The 14336-nt window shown below is 34.2% G+C and overlaps 1 long non-coding RNA gene across 1 annotated transcript; it reads right to left on the minus strand.

The window, feature by feature from the left end:
- Positions 1-903: 903 nt before the first annotated feature.
- LOC136035625 (uncharacterized) lies at positions 904-14336 on the minus strand. The gene is made up of 2 exons (XR_010619486.1): positions 12361-14336; positions 904-1172 (listed from the first exon to the last, which is right to left on the minus strand). It is a non-coding gene; the product is annotated as an uncharacterized LOC136035625 (long non-coding RNA).

Here is a 14336-nt window from a genome sequence, read left to right on the forward strand (position 1 = left end):
ATATATATATATATATATATATATATATATATATATATATATATATGTATATATATATATATATATGATATATATAATATGATATATATATATTGATATATATATTTGATAATAATTTGATATATATAATTTGATATTTACTAAAATATTTGGAAAAGATTTGAATAATAAACGTATCACTCCCTGAAAGAGTAACTCTGCCAGTGTGGCAGCATAGTGGCGCCTGGAAAAGATTCGTATAAAAACTTCTCTATCCCTGAAAGGGAAAATCGGTAGTCGAATAGATTCGTTAGTCGAATAGATTCGACTAACAAAAATATTTATCCCTGAAAGGGGAACTCTGCCTTTGTGGTAGCATAGTGGCGCCTGGAATAGATTCGAATAAAAAACGTCTCTATTCCTGAAAAGAGAACCCTGTCTTTGTGGCGGCATAGTGGTGCCTGGAAAAGATTTGAATAATAAACGTATCACTCCCTGAAAGAGTAACTCTGCCAGTGTGGCAGCATAGTGGCGCCTGGAAAAGATTCGTATAAAAACTTCTCTATCCCTGAAAGGGAAAATCGGTAGTCGAATAGATTCGACTAACAAAAATATTTATCCCTGAAAGGGGAACTCTGCCTTTGTGGTAGCACAGTGGCGCCTGGAATAGATTCGAATAAAAAACGTCTCTATCCCTGAAAAGGGAATTCAGTTTTTGTGGCAGCCTTTTGATGCTTGGAAAAGATTTGAATAATAAACATCTCACTCCCTGAAAGGGTAACTCTGCCTGCGTGGCAGCATAGTGGCGCCTGGAAAATATTCGTATAACAACCTTCTCACTCCCTGAAAGGGGAACTCTGCATATGTCATATTCGGAGAAACAAACACACATATGCGGACAAACACAAAACATGGACAAACAACTTATTTTTATATTTCTTTTTCTTCTTTATTTTTCAGACGTCATATTTGGACAAACAAACATACATTTGCAGACAAATACAAAATATGGACAAAAAACTTACTTTTATTCCTTTTTTTTATTTTTTTAGTTTTATTTTTCAGACGTCTTAGTCGGACAAACTAACACACATATGCGGACAAAAACCAAATATGGACAAAAAATTTATTTTTATGAATTTCCAAGGAAAGGAGCTTGGTCGCCCTGCTTGCAGCCATGTAAAGCTTTAAACCTACAAGAAAAAATGAACTAATTCATAAACAAAGCAATATTCTTTGAATTAACACAACCTCTTAAAATAATGATATCATTTACCCTGGTAGTGGTGTAGTGGATGAAGTTGCCCGATGAATTTGTCGGTATTCAGGTTCAATCCCGCACCATGCCAGGGAAGTGGTATTTACTGTAAACTTAGCTAATTTTTTTTTCGTCTACGCCGACCAGTAATAGAAACTGGTAAATCCTACCTATAAAATAGGCAAGATGCTGATTACTGATAATTTTATCAGCAATAGCATTGCCAAGTTTTATATTTGCTGCGCCTTTTTTCTCCGTTTGCGCTTGAGCTGGAAGTAATAGAATATTTAAACCTGCAACAGTTAGGAAAGCCTTATGAGATCCATCTTGTGGGTCTACCTATGATTTCTGGTCGTTGCAAGTTTTAATTATAAAGGAATTTATATCTGCTGAATTTATTTTTGGGTTGTTATATGTTCTTTGGACTATTTTAAACGAGATGGGTATTCCACAATTTTGATAAGAGATGATAAGATTTATTTCCAAAAGGCTATGAAAAGCTCTGATAGAGCCGAATTTGCTTCATATGTCCAAAAACAAATAGTAAAACAACAAAACAAATAACACAGTAAGACAAAAGCAAAAATAACACCAAACAAGCATAAATTATTGTCCAAGAACTAAAAGAACTTAATCCACATAATGGCAAAAACAGAAAAGGTGGAGAATAAAGAAAATATCTCATTCTAAAAGAAAAAACAATTCCAAACTTGTATTCTAAGTGATTTACAGTAAAATCAAATCAAACAGTTCGTGGTAACGAACTCGTAAAGAGCGACTCGGCTAAATAGTAACCGGAACTCTCAAAATGAAATTTTGATCCAAATACTAATGAATAAATCAAATAGATACCTCAAAAGAATTTGATTTTTATGCTGGTTTTAAATATATAAGTTTCATCGAGTTTAGTCTTACCCATCATAAGTTACGAACCTGAAAAAATTTGCCTTATTTTAGAAAATAGGGAGAAACACACCTTAAAAGTCATAGAATCTCAACGAAAATGACACCATCAGATTCAGCCTATCAGAAAACACTACTCTGTAGAAGTTTCAAACTCCTATCTACAAGTACGAATTAAGGTAAGGAAAGAGCTGCCTGTTCAGTTCCATGTGAGCAAAATTAAAAAAAAATCAATTTTGTTTAAAACAGTCAAAAGGTCTGGTGACAATTCTCTGGGGCTCTAATACCCCCTATACCCCAAGGCAACAATTTTAAATTTTAGAACTTAAAATCATCTAGGAAGGAAGGTATAACTGATTCTGCGTGTGATGGGAAAGACTGAGCGTACTAAGGTGAAACTTCGGGGAATGTTGAGGGATATGTTAAACAAAATCAAAATATACGATGTGCATCCAGTTTAACAAAAAGGCGAATCTCGAGAATGCCTGGGGGCACTAAGTTTAAAGTTTAGAGTCTAGTTTGAAATATTTTCAAAAGTGATCAGAGGGAAACCAGTCCCCCTTCCATTCTCTTTTTAGCTGTCCTCCTTCCAAATATATCTGATTAAAAATTTGGAATAGCTGTCTTCCTAAGAAAAGATAAATAATTATGCCTCTAGGGTAAACATGAATTTCTTCATGAATGCAGATTATGGTGCCTGGATAAACCGATCAACTTGAACTGCCAGCGATTATGGTGTCTTGGGAAATCAATCAATTTTAATTGATTGATTGAAAGAGGGAGACAGAGGTACAGTGTAAAGCACATATTAAGGGATGCGTGCGGCACTTCAAATGTTTCTTCAAATGGCCCTATTTAAGGTCTTCGTTATTTTATATTACCAGAGTGAGACTTTAGCCTTTGCAATTACGAACCGTAATAATTATAAAATTATGACCGAAAACCAAACTTTCTATACTCTCATGCTAGTTGGCAGTCAAACAGACAAAGCATAGTACTGGCAAATCCTCTCTACACTACACATTGTAAGCGCCCCTCATCATATCGATCATATGTATCCAACTGTGCCTATCTTATCTACAGTATTTAGCCTACTTGTTTAGGGGATAAGTTACTTTACAGACTAGAACTATAAATTGTAAAAGAGACTGATGATCCATCTCAAGGAGCTGACCTGTAAGGGGTTCATAGTCAACCCTTTACTGAGGGTTGTCACCAATCCCTATAAAGTAGGGGTTGGTGATAGATTATAGGCTATACTCAGGGTAGACTCACTAAACTAAAGTTACTTTACACAGCAAAATTGCATATTGTTAAAAATAAATGAATAAAGATGCTAAATTAATCGCATGTTTTTTCACCGCATATCTATATATATATAAATAAGTTGTCTGTCTCTCTGTCGAGTGACGTCATTATATGACGTCTGAATTATTTCATCGTATGCCAATTCAGAAACGAATGTATTCAAGGCGAAGTAGCTGAGTTGGTAAAGCGTTATGTACCAGGTTCCAGGTCCGAGAGGTTCCAGGTTCGAACCTTGGCTTTAGCATTAATACAAAAGAAGAAAAAAAAACTAAAAAAGGTAAAAACTACAAAAAACTAAAAAGAAAATACTATAAAAACTAAAAAAGCTAAAAAACTAAAAAACATAAAAAAGGTAATAAACTAATAACTAAAAAAGAAAAATAACTAAAAAAAGGGAAAAACTAAAAAAAAAAAAAACTAAAAACGAATAAAAAAAAACTAAAAAAACTAAAAACTGAAAAAGAAAAAAAAACTAAAAAAAGGAAAAAAACTGAGAAATAAAGGAGAAAAAGAAAACTAAAAACGCGGACACAGGGAATATAAATGACGACCAGGACACTCAAAGAGAAATTAGAGACTGGGACACTGGGACACAAATAACGACCGGGAGATATAAATGACGACCGGGACACTCAAAGATAAATTACAGACCAGGACACCGGGACACAAAATGACGACCGAGACACCGAGAATATAAATGACGACCGTGACGCTCAAAGAGAAATTACAGACTGGGACACAACTACAAGGGGGATGCCGGGGGCACAGGGGGATATATAAATGACGACGGGGCACAGGGAATGTTCGATTAGCAATCACCATCAACAAAGCTCAGGGGCCAATCATTAGAATAATCAGGTATAGATCTGAATACGGACTGTTTTTCCCATGGACAATTTTATGTCGCATGTTCAAGAGTCGATGAACCTGACAATCTATTTATATGAACAGACAATGGGACATCGAAGAATGTTGTACATTCTCAAGTTTTACGTAGTTAAAAACAAAACTAAAATAACACAAAAGCAATTTTTAATGATACAGAAACTCATTTAAATTATTCAAAGAAAATAGTGGGATAATTTTGTACTGTGAAAAATTAGGGCGATACTAAATATTTGAGGTAACTGTACGACCAAGTTAAAAAGTCTATGAATAAACATTGCAAACAAAGTTATGGATGTTAATTAATTACTTACTTTTAAATAAACAAAAGTTATGTACCAAAAGAGAAGAAGAGCGCATCGGACGACAGACACAGGAAAGCCATTACTCATACTCTCAGAAAATAACCTAGTCAAAAAAAAAAAAAAAAAACTGAAAATATAACTAATCTGTTTCATAAGTATACCTACCGAGCAACTCCACACGTAAACCAGATTTAAACTGGTTGAAATTACCATTATCCTGAATATCTTTACTAACTTATGTCCACGGCTTGGAAGCTCTATAAACAAGAAAAAAAGAAGACCTACTTAAAGAAAGTCGAGGAACCTCAATATTTCCTCGCGTCCAAGTATCATGTTGGTGAACATATGACCTCTCACAAAATATGCCTGCAAAACAATCTAGAAGGCCCTCATTACGATACTTATAAATAAAATCAAAGTATAAAAATCATGTAATCCGACTGCAGGCACTATATTTATTTCACTATAGACCGACCTCTTGGACGCCACCTTTAAGACACCACTTGAAGTCGTGAGTCTAAAATCTCAGAGAGAAATCTTTTGCATGCGGAGTGTCCCATTTTTTGGCGTTTTGAGATGTGAAAATGATTTTCAATGCAACGAAAAAGGCCTGAATAGATAAAAGAATCGAATATAAAACAAAAAACTATACTTTTAAAGTTAAGCAGTGGAAAAGAAGTAACACGTAAAATAATAATATTTTAAAATAGAAGATTTAATATTTAAAATATTAGACAAAATCAATGGGATTTTTGTTACAAAGGAAGGAAACTATCTCCCCAAGGAGGTTTTATACATCCTGATACAAGAATGGGTAAAGAGTACTGCAAGCTTGTTAAGAGTGGCAAATCAAGTTTATCGCGAAGAAGAAAAATATTACCACTGACTAACCCTACCTACCAAAACCATAAAGGTGTTTCCACCTTCTTTTTATTTTCATTTCCACTGGTAGCTTTCGGCGTGTGGCCAAATTTAATTGCTTAGATATTATTGAGGGATAGATTACGTTATATATATATATATATATATATATATATATATATATATATATATATATATATATATACTAGCTGTTGGGGTGGCGCTTCGCGCCACCCCAACACCTAGTTGGTGGGGGCGCTTCGCGCCCCCCCCAAGCCCCCCCGCGCGCGTAAGTCGTTACGCGCCATAATAGTTACGCGCCATTGTAGTTGTGTCCCTATGTCCCACCTGTGAATATAGATATATATATATATATATGGTTTTAACTACGTAAAACTTGCGAATATACAACATTCTTTGCTGTCCCATTGTCTTTGCATATAAATAGATTGTCAGGTTATCCCCCTGTTTCCCCCGGTGTCCCCGTTGTAGTTGTGTCCCTGTGTCCCGGTCGTCATTTATATTCCCTGTGTCCCGGGTCCCGGTCATCATTTGTATCCCGGTGTCCCGGTCTGTATATACATTCGTTTTTTAGTTTTGTTTTTCTCCTTTATTTTTTTCCTTTTTTTTTCTTTTTTAGCTTATTTAGATTTTTAGATTTTTTAGTTTTTTTTATTAGTTTTTAGTTTTTATTTCTTTTTAGTTTTTTTGTCCCGGTCGTCATTTATATCCCCCTGTTTCCCCCGGTGTCCCCGTTGTAGTTGTGTCCCTGTGTCCCGGTCGTTATTTATATTCCCTGTGTCCCGGTCGTCATTTGTATCCCGGTGTACCGGTCTGTATATACATTCGTTTTTTAGTTTTGTTTTTCTCCTTTATTTTTTTCCTTTTTTTTTCTTTTTTAGTTTATTTAGATTTTTAGATTTTTTAGTTTTTTTATTAGTTTTTAGTTTTTTTTTCTTTTTAGTTTTTTTGTAGTTTTTACCTTCTTTTTAGTTTTGTTAATTTTTTTTTTTACTTGTGTCCTGGTCGTCATTTATACTCCCTGTGTCCCGGTGCTTTGTTGATTGCTAATCGAACATTCCTTTTGTCCTGGTCGCTTTCTCTTTGAGTGTCGTCATTTATTTTTTTCTTTTTTAGTTCTTTTAGTTTTTACCTTTTTTAGTTTTTTTTTAGTTTTTAGTTTTTTTAGTTTTTTACCTTTTTTTAGTTTTTTTAGTTTTTTAGCTTTTTTATTTTTTTTATTAGTTTTTAGTTTTTTTGTAGTTTTTGCCTTTTTTTTTAGTTTTTTGTCCTGGTCGCTTTCTCTTTGAGTGTCGTCATTTATTAGTTTTTTCCTTTTTTTTTTTAGTTTTTTATTGGTTTTTACCTTTATTTTAGCTTATTTTTCAGTTTTTTCCTTTTTTTTAGTTTTTTTTTATTTTTTATTTTTTTTAGTTTTTTACCTTTTTTTAGTTTTTTTAGTTTTTTTAGTTTTTTAGCTTTTTTACTTTTTTTATTAGTTTTTAGTTTTTTTTTGTAGTTTTTGCCTTTTTTTAGTTTTTTCAGTTTTTTTTTTAGTTTTTTATTGGTTTTTACCTTTATAGTTTTTTTAGTTTTTTAGCTTTTTTATTTTTTTTATTAGTTTTTAGTTTTTTTTGTAGTTTTTGCCTTTTTTTAGTTTTTTCAGTTTTGACGTCACCTAATCCAGTTTTTTCAGGTGACGTCACCTGACACATCCATCCACACATCCATCCACACATCCACAGACAGACAACTTATTTTTATATATATAGATATATATATATATATATATATATATATATATATATATATATATATATATATATATATATATATATATATATATATATATATATATGTATATATATATATATGTATATATATAGATTATATTATGACAGGTATTTTAACTGATAGTCCCACATTCCAACGGACCCCCATCTGTAAGGGTTTCTACTTCTGCACAACGTGGTCCTATCCTCTAAAGATAAGTCAATTTTCGATTTAGTTGGAACAATATTTCCGTCACTATACAGTTTCACACTACTAAGGTAGTCTAATACTACCTAGCAAAATCCTAAAGGAGTATTCCCCTTTTTTTATTTGATCTGCACATGTGGCCTTTGGCAAGTTGCCAAACTTGATCGGTAAGATCTTTTAGAGGGCATATAATTTAGTCATGAGCATATGAATTCATCATATTAAGGATACATAGTCTTATTTGCTCTTTGTTCCAATAACGCTTTAATCCTTTGCATTTATTCATAATATAAATTTCATTCCGTGTCAACAACATTATAGGCAAAATAGTCTTCGTTTCCTGAAAATTTGTTTGTCAAACTTGATTTGTGTCTAATACGTTTTAAGGTGACTATACTGCAGTACTCTCTGGGGATCGACATCATTTAAACGTACTACTGGGGGTCAACCTCCTATATTCCCTCTGGCGGTAGTGGGACTAGAACTGAATCCACCGTAAGCTGAATCTACAGCATCCAGAATCAAATTAAGCTAATGCTTTCCCGACCTCTGCTGACAGAAAAAAATGTACAAGGTCCGTCTATCCCCTCGGACAAATTTAACTAGGATCATTAGTTTATCTTACACAAAATCTTTGTTTCGCTTTTGGGTAGGACGTGGGCCTACAAAAGTTCCTCAGCCTACGTACTTGTCAAAACCTTGTTTTTAATTGTCTTATTTTTTAGTGACGAAGTTTTGAGGAATAAATTGGAACATAGAAATGTTGCAAAAGATAATGTATAGGCTATTTATGTGGAGTCATTGTCGTTGTTAATATATAACCTTATTCAACTTCTCAGGAAAGTGAAAGGAGCACTAAATGACCAGGAAATGAATAAACACTTATCGGAGTACCGAACAGAGAGAAAAATCTACAAGAGGTTATTAAAAATGAGAAAAAAACAAGTAGAAGAGATAAGGGCTATAAAGATCAGCGAGGAATACTTGTCAAAAGACCCAAAACAGTTTTGGAGTGAAGTAAGGCGGGAATTCAAGGCCAACGACAAACTCATACCTCCAGCTGAGTCGTGGAAAACATACCTGGAGCAGGACACTAGCAAAAGGGAGCAATATGGAATCGGTATAGGGAGTTTAGTAGAGGAGTTACGAGAGCAGAATGGTTTCCCCTTAAGACAAAAGGATTATAGTCTATTAGAACCGATTAAGGTAGAGGAAGTTTGTGCAAGCCTAAAAGGAATGAAGGGATCTTCGGCGCCGGGGGTGGATGGAATACCAGCAAAGATTTGGAAAATGGGGAAAACAGTTCTAGTACCAGTTTTAGCAGCAGTTTTCAGTTTTGTGACTGAAAATAGGAAATGGCCTGACCAGTGGAATGTGTCAGTAGGAATACCAATTTTCAAAAAAGGTAACAGACAGGATCATAGTAATTATAGAATAATTAGTTTAGGAAATGTGATGAGTAAGATTTTCTGCAAGGTTATAGACTCAAGATTAGGGAAGTGGTTGGAGGTAAAGGAACTGCTATCCCCTTTTCAGTTAGGGTTTAGAAAAAATCATAGTGCAGTAGATCATATTTTTACTTTGAGAATTATGGTAGAGAAGTATAGGAAAGGAAAAGGGGGGAGGTTATATGCAGCTTTTTTAGACCTGAAAGGAGCATATGATAATGTCGATAGGAACCTGTTAATGTTAAACCTGTTTTCTTTAGGACTGCCTCACTATTTCGTATTGTTGCTGTGCGAAATGTATAAGTACGTGAAGTTAGTAGTGAAAGTCGCAGGAAAGTGCTCAACTCCGGTGCAATCTTTATTGGGACTAAAGCAGGGATGTGTGCTGTCACCAAAATTGTTTAGCCTTTATTTAAATGATGCCAATGAATTTTTCGTTAAGAATAATGCACCAATGTTATCGATAGATTTGCTTAAACTGTGCTTACTACTATTTGCTGACGACATCGTATTACTGGCTGAAACAAAGGAGAAACTGCAACAATTATTAGAGATTACGGAGGTTTATTTGGAAGAGAAGAAGTTAATCCTGAACACATCGAAGTCAGTGGTGATGGTATTTGGTCGTAAAGCCATGGAAAGTGAAGATGTGAATTTTTTCTTTAAAGGTGAAACTATACCAGTGAATAATGAATTTGTTTATCTTGGGGTAAAGTTTACTAGTAATGGGAAATTCAGTCGGCATCTGGATCTAGCGAATGCAAGGGGGAGATATATTAGGGGTGAAATAGCGAGGAGTAGTCTTAGACGGGTGAGAGATATTAGAGTACATAAGAGGATTTGGACAAGTAAGATAGTACCGGCGATGCATTATGGAGCAGAGATCTGGGGCTATCGGAAAGGTCCAAAACTTGAGGTGGTTATGATGAGATATTATAAGAGGATGTTAGGACTATGGGATTCATTTAGTAATTTGGTAATCCAGGGGGATTTAGGGCTAGTATCGCTGCGATCTATGAGGCTAGTGACCATGGTGAGATATTGGGTTAGGATACTGGGTATGCAGAGATTTACGGTAGCAAAGGCAGCATACTTAGAGGCGTTGAGACAGAATAGTAAAACAGGGTGGCCGGCGGAGATTAAGGACATCTTAGATAAGTGTGGATTAGGGGAATGGTGGAATGAAGGAAAGGGGATTATGGGTATGGAGGAAATAGTAATAAGCAAGGTACAAGAGAGATTGAAGAATCAGGAAATACAGATATGGTGGGCAAGTCTGGATCGTTCAGGGTCGTTAAAATTGTATAAACAGATAAAGAGGAGTTGGGGGGAGGAGGTATTTTGGAAGGTTGGGTTAAGTAGAGAGGATTTGAAGGCGTATTTGGGTTGGAGGGGAAATGGATTTTTGATTGGGGAGAAAAGAAAGTATCAAGGGAGAAAAGGGGAGAAGGTAGAATCTATTGCTTGTCCTATGTGCGGATCTCAGGATGAAAGTTTAATACATTTTGTGTGTGAATGTGTCGAATTGAATGATTGGAGGCGTGAGATGTATGGTAAAGAAAAATTGAATGAGATATGGATGGTAGATAGAATGAATGATACAAATTTCCTGAGTATTAAAAGGATAGCAAGGTTTGTCAGGATTGCAGCGGTGCATCGGGAGCGTTTTCTTTAAATAGTTTTAATTTAATGTAGTTAATTTGTTGTTTGGGTATTATGTAATTTTCCTATGGCCCACGGGCTTTTTTTCTGGAATAATTTATTATTAATTATTATTATAAGACACAATATGAATTATTATTATAAGACACAAAGACAGCGAGTCTAAACAATTTGAGGCCTAGATCTGGAGAATTTCCTAAGCAAATTCTTTCTTCTCGCCACGTTCCCGGAATAGAATTACACTAAATTTCCTCCGTTGAATCCTAGTTGAGAGTCAACTTTTTCCCATCAAGATTGGAAGTGCTCTCTCTTTCCCGATATACGATATAAAACACAAGAATTTCTTTTTCTCTTCTTTTTTTCTCTCTCTTTCAATCGGGAAAGCGGAAGATTTATGGGACGACCAATTAAGCGTGGGGGTCCTTGGCAATATTTTTAGAATAGGTTGTTAAGAGTGAAAATATTATTAATAAAGGGGAAAAGTCCGTTAATCCTTAGTAAGAAGAAAAGTTTATATGATTAACTTATTTTGTCGTTAGATTAGGTATTTTCGCGCTGTATTCTGTTTCTGTGCGTGCTTGTAATTTGTACTGTTGTTTAATTTTCTTGCTTGTGTGTTATTTATTTATATTTTTGTGTGTATATGGCCCTTAGGCTTTTGAAATACACTTATCTATATCTATCTATCTATATAAGTATGTTTGTGTGTTTTTTTTTCTTTTCCTTTATGTTCAGTTTTTTCTTTGTTGTTGGAGATAGGATTTCAAATGAATAAATAACCACTAATATTTTTACTGATCTTTAGTTTTTGTTGCTAAATACTTTCTTTTCAGTGGTTGCCAAAATTGCGAATCATATGCCGCCAATGACGTTGCTAAGAGGGGGAGGGGGCAGTTGCCCCCCCCCAATGATTTAAAAAAAAATATAATTTATTCAGCAGCTTTAAAACTGTTGCTAATTTTAAGTGTCAAATTCGGTCTTTACTTTGAGCAAATAATTTTTTTAAATTAATCCAAGTGCTCTTTTTAACTTAAAGAAAACGATAAAAATATGTTCTATTAAATTTCATAATACATTCCACATTAATATTTTTCCAAATATGCTGCCTTTGAGACATTAACATCAAATTAAAATGACATCCTTGTTAATGGCAAAGTGAAAAATTTTCTATTCTTCCTGTTTCGCCATACTTACTCAGGTCAATTTTTTCCCCTGATATTTAAGGTGTTTTAAATTCTTAAAATCTAACAGTTCAAGATTAGATTCTCTAGTTTTAAAATTTCAAAGGTGGAAATGAAAACAACCTCTAAATCTGTCAACCTAAATCTGTAACCTAACAAAAAAAAAATAAAATATTGAATAGACAAGATCACAAACGACGAGGACAGAAACAGAATAAGAACAGACTTGAGTAATTGAAAACGGTAGCTTATATTCAATAAAACAAGGAAACAAACATTGAAACATTTGCCAGGAACTGACCTACTTTGATCTGTCAACTTAGAGGAATTACTGCAAATATTCAAAATGTATAATCCCTTATTGAAGTAACTTATCTGTAGCAGAATTTTGTGAGTCTTGCGACTGTATCTTAGTCAAACAGAAGGCTCTATACCATCTGTTAAAGCTTAACCTAAGTGAAAATTAAATAAGGTTGCAACTAAACCTATACTCTAGATAAATAATATATGCACTGATATGTTTAGATAAGGTGGTGATTCCAGTGAGGCGTATATGTTACAAGAGTGAGGAATACAAATGGTCTAGTAACCCTGTTCTAGTGCTGGCCTGTGCTGCGGCGAAGTTGATGTGTCGGCTCTGGAACAATTGCGAGACGTCAAAGACTAGGGTTGTGAATGTGATTGAAATTTATTCAATATTCTAAATAAGCATCTAGTGGCTTTTAAGCTGGTTGCAGCCAAAAAGATTGTAAGTGCCGCAATTTACTTTGGGAGGTCTCGTCCTCTTTCTGGGAAGCAGAACCATGAGGGAATTGATATCATCCCAGAGTCTGAGTGGGTTTCCCATTTCAAAATTCAGATTGTAAAACCCAACATCAGTGTAGAAGATTCTTTCGATACTGAGATAGCTTCGCTGCTTGAAACCAAATTCCATTGTAACAAGACATTCTTAGAAAGAAGAAATTATTGACAGGAACTGAAAGCATTTGAGCTGAGTACTTTATCACCACATGTGACCTCCTCTCCTTGCATTACTTTTCAAATGGTTTTGAACATTGGTGTGGTTCTGGACAATTTGTGCAAGCGAATGGTTGGCCCAATCCTGAAAAAGAGTAAATAAAAATTATCATATTCATTATATAGGCCATTGAGTGTGTTAAGCATTTTGCAAATATGTTTGATCTTCTGATTGTTGACCACTTAAAAGAAAAGTGTACTGTGTCACCATTCCAGTTTGGGTTCCCGTCATTTTTAGGTTGCTTCCATACGAAGCACAACCTAACCTAATTTACTATTCAAAATAAGATCAGTTAGCCGGGTGCCTAGTACAACCCGTGGGCAATTTCTATGGAAATCATGAAGCAAATCTTCGTCCGTTTTTCGGAGCACCCACACTTCAGAGCCATATTAGCCCACTGTCAACACTGTACCTTCCTATATTTTATTCTTGTCTCGCAAAACTACCTTTCTATTCCTGGTAGATTTGAATTGTATTTCCAAAAATGAAAAGACGGAAAGATTTCTGTAACGCCTATTTATGGGCTGGTTCGAATCGGACAAGTATATTTAGTTCAGAGAATGGGGCAAGTTACATGCATTCCATGGGGCATCTAGGTGGGCAATCTATGGAGCATCTTGGTGGGCAATTGTATGGTGCAAAAACCTTTCAGCACCTCTTGCTCAAAGATTATTGAGCTATATTTACAAAAAGCTTAGCAAATGGAGATTTTACCAAATGGAAAATTGGAAAATATCGTCCTACAAAATAGTTAAAATCACTAAAATTCTACTTCCCCCCACCCTCTCTGAAAAATACAAATGTTTCATTATAAATATACACATTTTAAGATATCTTCCATAACGTGTATTTCTCATAAAAACTATTTTCGGAGGGGGATTTGCTGTAGTACGAATAAGTTGGGAAATCAAGGTTTTAAACATTTAGTTTCACTATAAAATATTATGGACATGGCTTTAGCAAAAATTAATAGTGAAGAGAGAGGGAAGGGTATATTAATATTAGACTACAATTAAAATAATATATTACCTTATAGGAGGTGGGATTGCTAACACTGGGACACATAAAAGATCCAACATTGCGTATAAAATTAGTTACTATTATATTACCTATATTATATTTTATTACTATTATATTATATAGTTACTATTATATTATACTATTAAATTAGAATCTATTAGATTATCATAAGATGATGCTTCCAAAACCACATTTCACTTTTTATTTGGGCCATTTCCCAGAAGTAGTATAATGATATTGAAGTTGAAATACTAGTTTTGGAAATAACTTTAAGGTATTTATGCCATATTTAGTTTTTCCAAAGTTAAAAAGTTTCAGAAGCTTCATTTTTAAGCACTATCAGATAATCACACTAAATGAGTCCCTTTGAAGCATTTTAAGGGTTAAATCTGGCAAACAATTTCAGAAACCTCCCCAAAAATAGCAAATTGAAACAAGAGCTAAGTATTTACAAAATTTCATGAAGATCCGATCATTTCTTCGTAAGTTAAAATAACACATTTTTTTAACGTTTTAGAATTAACCCTC

This window comes from Artemia franciscana, chromosome 14 (genome assembly GCF_032884065.1).
Source record: "Artemia franciscana chromosome 14, ASM3288406v1, whole genome shotgun sequence".
Classification (NCBI taxonomy): Eukaryota; Metazoa; Arthropoda; class Branchiopoda; order Anostraca; family Artemiidae; genus Artemia; species Artemia franciscana.